Source organism: Phyllobates terribilis, unplaced genomic scaffold (assembly GCF_046119375.1).
Source record: "Phyllobates terribilis strain yellow unplaced genomic scaffold, ASM4611937v1 Scaffold_13__5_contigs__length_258822181, whole genome shotgun sequence".
NCBI lineage: Eukaryota > Metazoa > Chordata > Amphibia > Anura > Dendrobatidae > Phyllobates > Phyllobates terribilis.
Window position 1 is genome coordinate 238979140 of NW_027362773.1, and position 7814 is coordinate 238986953.

Below are 7814 nucleotides of genomic sequence, written 5' to 3' on the forward strand. Positions count from 1 at the left end.
GATGGAGTGTGGATCAGGACCCGACACCTGCATGCATTACACCACATTGCCGTGGGGCAGGGCGACCAATATGCCCCTGAGATGGGCACGACAGTCCCTGTCCCTGGCTGGAGTGGGGGGAGGGAACACTGAGGAAGGGGAACATTGCAGTGCAGGAGCAGGGAGGAAGCAGTTCCTGGGTGCATTGAGAAGGGAGTATAAAAGGTGGGCACCATCTTAGTTCAGTGCAGAGAAGTCTGAGCAGAAGTGGCAGGGAGCAGGGGCTCTGCATGAGCTCTGCTCCGGAGGCGGGCCTAGTAACAGAGGCCCAGGCCTGCAAGAGGGAGAAGGAAGGAAGAGGAGCGGAGAAGGCTCCAGGAACGAGGAAAGAAGGGATCCCAGGGGTGCGGACGGGCGAGTCGCCACCGCACGCCCGAATCCACCTGCGTGGAGGGGTCAGGCCAAAGGGGGAGACCGGTCCCCGAACTAGTGGAGGCAGGAAACGACCCTCAGCTAGAAACCGGAGGCTCTGACATTTTATGTGGCGCAGCCCCTTGCTCCACCCGCTAGGAAGGCACCACATAGGGTCAGGGAAACTGGCGCCAAGCTTACCAAGAGGAGGCCCGAGGCAGCCGGACAGAAGTGTTGGTAAGAAAGGCCAGACAAAGGACACACAAAGGGGGTCCTGTGAAGCGCTCCAAAGTTATCTGGGAGTTGTCTGAGCCCCTCACCTGGTGAGCACAGTACGACGTGGGCAGCCGTTACCTGCAGACGTGGTCTGGATAATAAGAACTGTGAGTAAAGGCCCTGAACTGCATCACTGACTCCGTGTCGTTACTGCTGCTGCCCTGCACCATCACCCCCATCCTCCGCATACACTGCCCTGAGGCTATACTCCTCCCGTGGGGAGTTATGCTACGCTCTGCTGCACCCACAACACCAGCCTTAGCGGTCTGCCCTGTAGCGGCGGTTCACTCTGACCGCAATCCACGGGTGGCGTAGTCGGACATTTAAACATCAAAACCACATAAATAGTTCCGCCACTGGTTTGACCGCCCTGAGCCACGGAACCGGATCGCCGCCACGAAGACTACAACCACCAGCATCCACCAAAAAGGGTCCGGCTACGGGTGTCCCAAGGCCCAGGGGGTGCGTCAGAACATTTTCATCACCTTTCACAATCACCAATGGGACAAGGCAGAGATGTCCTCTGTCCCATCTCTTATACATCCTAGTGACGGAGCACCTGCTCTCATCAATTCGCCATAACCCCAATATTAGGTGGATTGAGGTGGGAGGCACCGAGTACAAGTGCTCTCTATTTGCTGATGATGTCCTAGTATATATCACTCAATCACATATATCCATCCCTGCTGTTATGGCTGAAATAGATCACTTTGTTACATGGTAAAATTTTAAAATCAATGCAGCGAAGTCTGAGGCCCTCGATGTCTCCCTCCCTAAATCCATATAGGATTCCATCCAGTCCAACTTTCCCTTTGCCTGGCCCTCACAGGGTATCAAAGACTTAGGAATTCCTATTCATAGAGACCTCTCCCATCTATGTTATCTTAATTTTGGGCCCTTTATTGAACAATTCCATACAGACCACGGTTGGCAAGTTGGAACTGTGAGATTCACTACGTGCACCACTGGTATTTTGTGGAAAAGCACATGTAAGATTCTGCAACAGTCTCTGCTGATACTCCTGCATGCGTGCATCCCTTTCTATGGCAGGAATAATTTCTGCAAATTTACTTTTGTACCGGGGATCTAACAGTGTGGCAACCCAGTAGTCAGGATTATTTCTAATTCTCACAATTCGAGGGTCATGTTGCAGGTAGTGCAGCAAGAAGGCACTCATGTGTGTTGCGCATCAAGGAGCACCAAGTCCCTGTTGTGTTGGTGGCGAGGTAACAATCATGTTTCCTTCCTCTGTCCTCTCCCCCCAACCTCGCACAACAGAAATGTGATCAAGGTCTCCCTCATCTGATGAGTCTTCCATCAGTTCGTCCTCCACTTCTTCCTGGGCTCCTGCACCTTCCTCACTAGTTTGGCTGCTACCATGCGCCCTGGTAAAATCATCTCCCCCACCCTCACATGCCTGCCGCCCTGGTGCTGCCGACCGTCTGGACCTTGCAGATGTTAGCCCTTCCGCATACAACTCCTCCTCCTCTACTTCCTCCACCTCCTCTTGTGCCACCACCTGACTCCGAATTCTGTTTAACATGTGCTCCAGCATGTAAATCACCGGAATAGTCATGCTGATAATGGCATCGTCAGCACTAAACATCTTCGTCGCCATTTCAAAACTGTGCAGAAGGGTGCATAGGTCCCTGATCTGAGACCACTCCTCCAGCGTGATTTGCCCCACCTCTGAATCTCGTTGGCCCAGGCTATACGTCAGAACGTATTGCACCAGGGCTTGTCGGTGCTGCCACAGTCGCTGCAACATGTGCAGAGTTGAATTCCACCGGGTAGGCACATCGCATTTTAGCCGGTGAAGTGGCAGGCCCAACGACTTCTGTAGAGATGTAAGTCGCTGAGCTGCGGGATGCGAACGGCGGAAGTGAGCACACAGCGACCGTGCCCTCTGCAGAAGGCCATCTAGTCTGGGATAGTGGGCTAAAAATTGCTGGACAACCAGGTTCAACACGTGAGCCATACAAGGCACGTGTGTGACATTGCCCCGGCGAAGGGCCGCACCCAGGTTTGCAGCATTGTCGCACACGGCCTTCCCTGGTTTCAGGTCCAGTGGAGACAACCATTCATGAAATTGGTTCTCCAGAGCTGACCACAACTCCTCAGCTGTGTGACTCACATTTCCCAGACATTTCAATGTAAAAACCGCCTGATGACGTTGAGCCCTACTGCCAGCATAGTAAGGAGGTGTGCAGGATCCCTTCTGCGCAGTTAGAAAGCTTGTGGCATGACCAGACAGGCTTTGGGTGCAGGTGGAAGACCGAGAGGAGGTTGAGGAGGCAGAAGCAGTGGAGGAAAAATGACATAAAGAGGATTGACGCACAACTCGTGGGGACGGCAAGACTTGGACAGCAGCCCCTTGTCCTGCTGTCACCATAGTTACCCAGTGCCCAGTCAGCGACATGTAACGCCCCTGTCCATGCCTACTCGTCCAAGTGTCTGTGGTGAAATGCACCCTGTCACACACAGAGTTTCTCAAAGAAGCGGTGATGTTGTGTGCGACATGCTGGTGGAGCGCAGGCACACCTTTCTTTGAGAAGTAGTGCCGACTGGGCATCTGGTACTGGGGCACTGCGACGGACATAAGGTCTCGAAAATCCTCTGTGTCCACCAGGCGGAAAGGCAGCATTTCTGTAGCCAAGAGCTTGCAGATGGTGAAATTCAACCTCTTAGCTTTCTCATGGCTAGGAGGAAATGGTCTTTTACTTGTCCACATCTGAGGGACCGAGGGCTGGCTATTGTGCTTAGACAGGGTTGATAAGGGTGTCCCCGGCAAACTGCCGGTCTGTGAGGAAGATGCAGGCGGACATGTTAGGTTGCCTTGATCCAAAGGTGGTGCTATCGATGTCGGACAGCGCTCAAGACCAGCTGGTGTTACCACCTCCAAAGAAAATGATGACCTGCCAATCACGCTGGCTGTTGCGGGTAAAGAGGTGGCAGGTCTGCGCCCCAAAACAGGTGTGACTGCTGTCCCCCCAGTCACAGAGGATGAAGAGGCCGCGGATGCACAAGATATGGCAGACGGTGGTTGGCCCGGCCGGCTAGACCGCATTGTAGCACACTGAGCTTCCCACTGCAACTTATGCTTCATGTCCATGTGCCGGTTCATGCATGAAGTACTCAAACTATGTATTTTTTGGCCTCTACTTAGCTTTTGCTGACAAATGTTACAGATAACACGAGTTGGGTCATCTTTATCGATCTGAAAAAATGCCCAGGCTATGCAAGGCTTAGCACCCATGCGACCTGAAGAGCCACCACGACTTGTGGTGAGAGGCAGAGTTGTGTTTGAGGATGCAGTTGTTGACGTGCTTCCAGTACTACGTCTCTGTCCAGGAAGGCGCAACCTGACCTCGTCGTCACTAGCATCTTCCTCCACCTCCTCTGCTGACCTCATCTCTTGGCTGACTGTGGGTTGACAGTAAGTGGGATCTCCGACCTCATCATCATCACCCTGTGCGTTATCACACCCGTCGTCCTCAGAGCCAACCTGTTCCTGCCCTGACAAAAAACTAAAGTTGTCGCTCCAATCAGGTATTTGAGTCTTATCATCGTCTTCCTCATTGTCTCCACCAACAGGAGTTACAGTTTGGGAATGAGGGTCTACATTATGGTCAGAACCTTCTGCGTCTGGTCCTGGATCCGACTCATAAAGATTCTGGGCATCAGTGCAGATCATTTCCTCGTCTGGATTCACAGAAGCGCTGGAGTCGACCTCTGATTCCCAGGCTATAGTATGAGTAAACAGCTCTGCAGACTCAACCATCTGTTCTACCTCATACTCAGACGGGCAGCTGGAGATTTGGGAGCTGTGAGGAAGCAAGTGCGATTTGGGTGACACCTTTGAGGACTGGAGTATTTGTGATGTTGAAGTTGATGTGGAGGAGAGCCCACTTAAAGGAGCACTTGATATCCGTTGAAGCACCTGCTGTTTTTGTGCCTCATCTGGAATTTGTAGCGATTGGCGTGGCCGTAAGAAAGGGATCTTATCACATTGTCCGCTAAAAGAAGTAGACATTTTAGTTTGGCTGGAAGATGGTCTTTCTTCTGCACCTACCCCACGGACACAACCTTTTTTCCCCTTCCCAACACGCCTATTCCCCTTTCCACCAGCAGCAGGCCTTTTTCCACTCATTTTGGTGGTTAACTAATTCACAACTCTGGAGTTGTTTGCACAAAAAAACAATGGATGGTAACCGAGCAGAGCTGAGTGGCCAAACTGTGGTATTAGGCCAAAACTATTGGCTGGGTTAGATGCAGAAAAAAATTATTTTTAATTTGCAACCTGATGGAGGTCAGTATAGATGGACTAATAGACCAAGTCCCACACACCGCTAGAAGCCCAAATATTTTTTCAGAGCTAGATGCAGAAAATTTTTTTATTCAATTTGCAACCTGATGGAGGTCAGTATAGATGGACTAATAGACCAAGTCCCACACACTGCTAGAAGCCCAAATATTTTTTCAGAGCTAGATGCAGAAAAAAATTATTTTTAATTTGCAACCTGATGGAGGTCAGTATAGATGGACTAATAGACCAAGTCCCACACACTGCTAGAAGCCCAAATATTTTTTCAGAGCTAGATGCAGAAAAAAATTATTTTTAATTTGCAACCTGATGGAGGTCAGTATAGATGGACTAATAGAACAAGTCCCACACGCTGCTAGAAGCCCAAATATTTTTTCAGAGATAAATGAAGAAAAAAATTATTTTTAATTTGCAACCTGATGGAGGTCAGTATAGATGGACTAATAGACCAAGTCCCACACACTGCTAGAAGCCCAAATATTTTTTCAGAGCTAGATGCAGAAAAAAAATATTTTTAATTTGCAACCTGATGGAGGTCAGTATAGATGGACTAATAGACCAAGTCCCACACACAGCTAGAAGCCCAAATATTTTTTCAGAGATAGATGCAGAAAAAAATTATAATCAATTTGCAACCTGCTGGAGGTCAGTATAGAAGGACTAATAGAACAAGTCCCACACACTGCTAGAAGCCCAAATATTTTTTCAGAGCTAAATGAAGAAAAAAAATATTTTTAATTTGCAACCTGATGGAGGTCAGTATAGATGGACTAATAGACCAAGTCCCACACACAGCTAGAAGCCCAAATATTTTTTCAGAGCTAGATGCAGAAAAAAATTATATTCAGTTTGCAACCTGATGGAGGTCAGTATAGATGGACTAATAGAATGATGCTATGCCCAAAAGATTTTACTTCACTAGGTGCAGTAAAAAAATTGGTATTCTATACACAGGTGGTATATCTTGCAACACAGATAGGCTACTCCACTGACTAACACACTCTGCAATAGGCCAAAAAGGATTAGCTTTGCTAGATTCAGCCAAATGCTGTGAAAAAAACTTGCACAGCACTGGCACAGACCTGCCTGGCAAAAACTGATAGGAACTCATGTAACCTAGTCCTGAAAAGGACTCCGATTACAATTAGTCTTTACTCCCACAATCTATCTATTTAAGAGCACAGACCTGCCTGATAAAAGTCATAGGAAATGCTGTAACCTAGTCCTTAAAAGGACTGCAATCACAACTATTCCCTACTCCCAAGCTATCTGTATATTTGTGCGAAAATTGGCTTGAAATTAACAAGGTATAGCGCACACAGCAACAGCGGTGCCGTCTAACACGCAGCTGCAGCAGTGAGAAAATGGTGGCGACGGGGAAAATGGCTTGGTCTTATAGGGCAAGGACATGTGACATACACTGCCAATCACACATGCCCTTGCTTGTGTGAAAAAAAGCACTTTGCTCCGTGTGTGCGCTGCTGATAGGCTGACAGATTGCACCTTCCCACTGCAAATGCGGGAAAGAGAAAAAAAAATGGAGATCTTCATTGTTCCTGCAGAGATCCATCCCCTGCCCCTCCCCCTGCCCCGCTGTACACTCAAACTGCGTATTAACATTAATTTTCATCATTACTGAGAAAAAATCCAGTTATGATTTTGGTGCACGAACAGTTATCGAACATAACCTCGAACAGCCGAATTTTTCTCAAATTGTTCGTGTTCGCCGACCGGCTCGAACACCGCCCAAAACAGCTCGAATTTGAGATTGGCGAACAGTTCGAGTAGAACAACGCTCATCTCTAGTTCTGCCATCATAATATTGTTGTAAATTACATATAAAGAATAAAGGAATCTTGTTTTGCATTTATTCCCAAATGGCAAAATGTTTGAACTTTTTTTTCAAATATTACATTTTTCACAACTATACTAGATTTTGTATCTTTAGTAATGATGAGCGAACATGCTCGCCACTGCTCGGTACTCGCCGAGCATCACTGTGATCGACAAGATCGGCATTCCGCGAGTATTTCCGGGTTGCTCGGACCGGAACTCGGGTCCCCTCCCTGCATATTTGGCGCTCTTTAGAGAGCCAATGAACATGCAGGGATTGCTTGCCACACACTGTAATGCCATGTTGGTTGTGGCATTACAGTGATTGGCTGGCCGCACAACGTCATCAGGTCTATATAAGACCTGGTGCCGCTATGCTCGTCACAGTCACTTCGGAATCAGACAGAGTAGGGAGAGCTGCTGCTGAGTCAGGGAGAGATTTGCTTGTTTATAGTTAGTATTGGTATTCCACAACATATTCATATATATATATATATATATATATATATATATATACTAGATGGTGGCCCGATTCTAACGCATCGGGTATTCTAGAATATGTATGCGGCCGACCAGGCGTGACTAATCAGCGAAGCAGTGTTTAAATGGGTTATGCACTACTTTAAATTAACCCCCCAATGTATCCCCCCGGGGGCCCTAATGAATTTTGTAATTACGTCATGTTGTCAATACTGCTTGTGACAACATCGCTGACCACGCACAGCCAGCACGTAATTCCCCCAGCTGCAGCCGGCTCTTGCTTCCGCTTACATCATGACTATTTGCAGCTGCAGCCAGGGGTCTCCTGTTCCGCGTACCACGGTAAATGACGGGCTGTGGGCGGGGTTATCCCCCATTGTGTCACACCCAGCATCCACTGCGCGCTCTGTCAATGAATGCGCGTGCGGTGGATGCCGGGTGTGAAGGGATGGGGGATAACCCCGCCCACAGCCCATCACTCACCGTGGAACGCGAAATAGGAGACCCCTTG